This window comes from Arachis hypogaea, chromosome 11, assembly GCF_003086295.3.
Source record: "Arachis hypogaea cultivar Tifrunner chromosome 11, arahy.Tifrunner.gnm2.J5K5, whole genome shotgun sequence".
NCBI classification, from domain to species: domain Eukaryota; kingdom Viridiplantae; phylum Streptophyta; class Magnoliopsida; order Fabales; family Fabaceae; genus Arachis; species Arachis hypogaea.
Window position 1 is genome coordinate 28,880,069 of NC_092046.1, and position 3,821 is coordinate 28,883,889.

At 41.7% G+C, this 3,821-nt stretch overlaps 1 non-coding gene across 1 annotated transcript; it reads left to right on the forward strand.

Moving 5' to 3' along the window:
* Positions 1 to 2,405: 2,405 nt before the first annotated feature.
* LOC112724528 (small nucleolar RNA R71) lies at positions 2,406 to 2,513 on the forward strand. The gene has a single exon (XR_003163686.1). It is a non-coding gene; the product is annotated as a small nucleolar RNA R71 (small nucleolar RNA).
* The last annotated feature ends 1,308 nt before the right edge of the window (positions 2,514 to 3,821 follow it).

The following is a 3,821-nucleotide window of genomic DNA, read 5'->3' on the forward strand; positions in this document are numbered from 1 at the left end:
TTGAGGCGTCTGTAGTCAATGCAGACCCTCCAGGCGTTCTGAACTCTGGTTGCCATGAGCTCTCCGTGCTCATTATTCACTGTAGTGACTCCAGACTTCTTGGGCACCACTTGTACTAGGCTTACCCATTCACTGTCTGAAATGGGGTAGATGATGTCTGCCTCCAGTAGTCTGGTCACTTCCTTCTTGACAACCTCTAAGATATGGGGTTCAGTCTTCTCTGGGGTTGACGGACAGGTCTTGCTCCCTCTTCTAAAAATATCCTATGCTCACAGACTTGAGGGTTGATGCCTACTATGTCTGCCAAACTCCAACCAATTGTCTTCTTGTGCCTTCTCAGCACACTAAGTAACTGCTCTTCCTGTTGAGAAGTGAGTTCCCTTGCAATGATAACTGGAAACTTCTGCTCGTCTTCAAGGTAAGCATATTTGAGGTGTGGAGGAAGAGATTTTAATTCTAACTTCTGATCATGGTCAGGCTCTGGGTTGTCTGGAGCTGGCAACAATGATAAAGCACTGTCATTGTCCTCTGAGAATATCCCCACACTTGGACCTTGTCCTATGTACTTCTCTTCAAATTCCTCCTGGTGAACTTCAGCCACGGTTTCATCTATAATGTCAAACTGGAGGATAGAATGATCCTCCGGAGGATGCTTCATAGCTCCATTCAGATTGAAGATTACTACTCGGCCATCTATTTCAAAAGAGTATGTTCCTGAAAAAGCATCTAATTTGAACTTCGAGGTCTTCAGGAATGGTCTTCCAAGTAGGATTGATGATGGCTTCTCTAAGTCATTTTAGGGCATCTCCAGGATATAAAAATCAGTGGGAAACGTGAGCCCCTTAATGCCCACTAATACATCTTCAGCAACTCTGGCCACTGTAATAATGCTTTTATCTGCTAACACAAAACGAGCTGCCGACCTTTTTAAGGGAGGGAGCCTCAAAATATAATATATAGACAAAGGCATTATACTCACACATGCTCTTAAATCACACATGCTCTTAAATCACACATGCAGTCAGAAAATACTACACCACCAATAGTACAATTAACCATACATGGACCTAGGTCACTACACTTTTCAGGTAAACCTCCCATTAAAGCAGATATGGAACTACCTAAAGGAATAGTTTCTAATTCATTAATTTTGTCTTTATGTATACATAAATCTTTTAGAAACTTTGCATATTTAGGTACCTGTTGAATAACATCAAAAAGAGGAACAATTACCTTAACCTTTTTGAATATCTTTACCATTTTGGGATCAGGTTCCAGCTGCTTCCTGGGCTTCCTTGCAAGTTGTGAAAATGGAATGGGAGTGGTGTCTCTGCACTATCTGCGCCCTGTGGTGCTTCCTCCTGTGGCTGAATTTCTTCTTTTTCAGCTATGTCCTGTATGTCCTCTTCCTCTTCAACATCTTCTATTTCCACTACCTCTTCAGCTGAGGCATTTTCTGGTGGGCTTGGCTACTCCTGATTCCTCTCCTGCAGTGTGGTTCCGGACCTTAGGGTGATGGCATTAATGCCACCCTTTGGATTGGGTAATGGTTGAGAGGGGATTCCACTGGAGCTCAAGGGCTGGTTATTGGAGTTATTCATTGATCCAATCTGTGAGACAAGAGCTTGTAAAGTAGAGTTCAGACCATTTAGTGTAGCATAAAGGTTATTTTTCATGGTCTGTTGTCTCCGATCAATAGATTGTAGTAAGTCATCATTAGAAGATGAGGAAGGATAAGTAATTTGAGAGGTCTGCTGTTGGGTATTCTGTGGTCCTTGGGATTGCCTCAGGTGAGGTGCTCTGTAGGGCTGGTTCTGGTTCTACTACCTGTTGTTGTTGTTATTCCACCTCTGATTTCCCTGATTGTCTCTGCCTCCTCTGTTGTTGTTGTCCCTCTAATTCTGGTTAGAATTGTCTTGCCATCTATGGCTGTAATTGCCACCTTGATTGTACCCTTGGTTGGGGCAGTCATAGAAGTTATGAGTGGCTGCCACGGTGTTGTCTTCCTGCTGGAGCTGCGGACATTCATCAGTATAATGGCTATAATCAGCACAGACTCCGCAAACTATCTGTGGGACTAACTATTGGCTTTGCTGTGGTGGAGAAGGTTGAGCTTGCTGAACTTGTTGTTGATTCAATTGCATCTGCTTCAGCAAGTTGGTCATTTCACAAATACTCTGAGTTAGAGCAGCAGTCTCTCTGCTAGAGGATACTTCTGCAACGACTTTTGAACGGTCTTGTTTCTGCCTGTGATTCCGAGTGGATTCAGCTAAGTCACTGATCAGTTGTCATGCCTCATCAGTGGTCTTGTACTTTTTCATAGACCCATTGCTAGCACTTTCCAATGTGGTCTTATCTTGGGGCCTCATGCCCTATGTGACGTAACTGAGCAACACTATCTTGTCAATCATATGGTGGGGGCATGCTTCCAGAAGATTGTTGAAGCGCTCCCAGTATTCATAGAGAGTCTCAGATTCGTCCTGAACAATCATGGAAATATCTTTCCTTAGTTTATCAGTAACTTCAGCTGGAAAGAATTTTTCCAAGAATTCACTTCTAAGTGTATTCCAGTTGGATACAGTTGCTGCGGGTTGAGTGTAGTACCACTCTCTTGCCTTTCCCTCAAGAGAAAACGGGAAAGCTTTCAACAAAATTGAAGTTTCATCTGCACCATCACGCCTGACAGTAGAATAGGCTGCTTGAAAATCTCTCAGGTGCTTGATAGGCTCTTGAGCAGGTAAGCCATGAAACTTGGGCATCAAATTGAGCAGTGCAGTATTTATTTCAAAGTCTGTAGCCACCGCTGGGTGATGCGCTTGAAACAGTTGCATTGTAAAATCAGGGACTCCAGCCTCCTGGATAGTAACTCTCCTAGGTGCTGCCATGTCACCTACACGTAAATCAATCGAATCAGTAGAACGGGGGCTGGTTTCTTCCTCAAATGACGTTTCAGATCCGCCCTCTGAGAGGACTAACCGACGCCGAGCTTGCCTTATTCGTGAAATAGTTCTTTCAATCTCAGGATCGAATACTGGCAAGCTTGGATCAGGAAGTGAACGCGTCATCTAGCGAAAGAAACAAGCAGCTCATAGTAGCAAGATAAAATAAAATACAAATAAATAAATTCCAATTAATAACTTTAGCACTCTATTGCAACTCCCCGGCAACGGCGCCAAAAATTGACGTGGCGAAAATTGGCGAATTAAGAATTATTATAAGATATGCGTTGCAAGTATAGTTCTTAACCAACCAGAAATCCACTTATCAATTTAGAAGGGTTGTCACAAAAATTAAAATTAAAATAATGGGAGTATGAATTCCAGGTCGTCTCCCAACGAGTTGCAGAAAGGTGTGCTATTTTATTAATCAGATGTTTTCAAAATGGTTTGAGTTGAATAAACAGGAAATTAAATTAGAGAAATTAAATAATTTAAATAGAAGCCTTGACTGGGAGTAGATTAGTTGGAAGTCCTATTCTTGTTGCAGTACTCTCAAGATTAATTGATAATTGAAGGTTGTTCTATTTAGTTATCCTTTACTAGGTAAGGGAAGGTCAAACAAGTTGGAATGCTGTTTCTATTCACAAGTCCCAATCCGCTCAATTGAAAAGGATTAGTGTCAGTGATTAGAGAGCATTCCAACAATAAACCCAATTACAATTTTTCTTTTAAGCACCCCAACTCAAGGGTTCCTTTCAATCAAATCCCCATCAAGTTAAGGAACTACTCGCTCATTATGAATGTAGAACTCATAACATAAGAAAGGGAATTAAAGGAAGACATGATAAATAAAACTCAAAGGAATCAATTAAAAATAAAAGT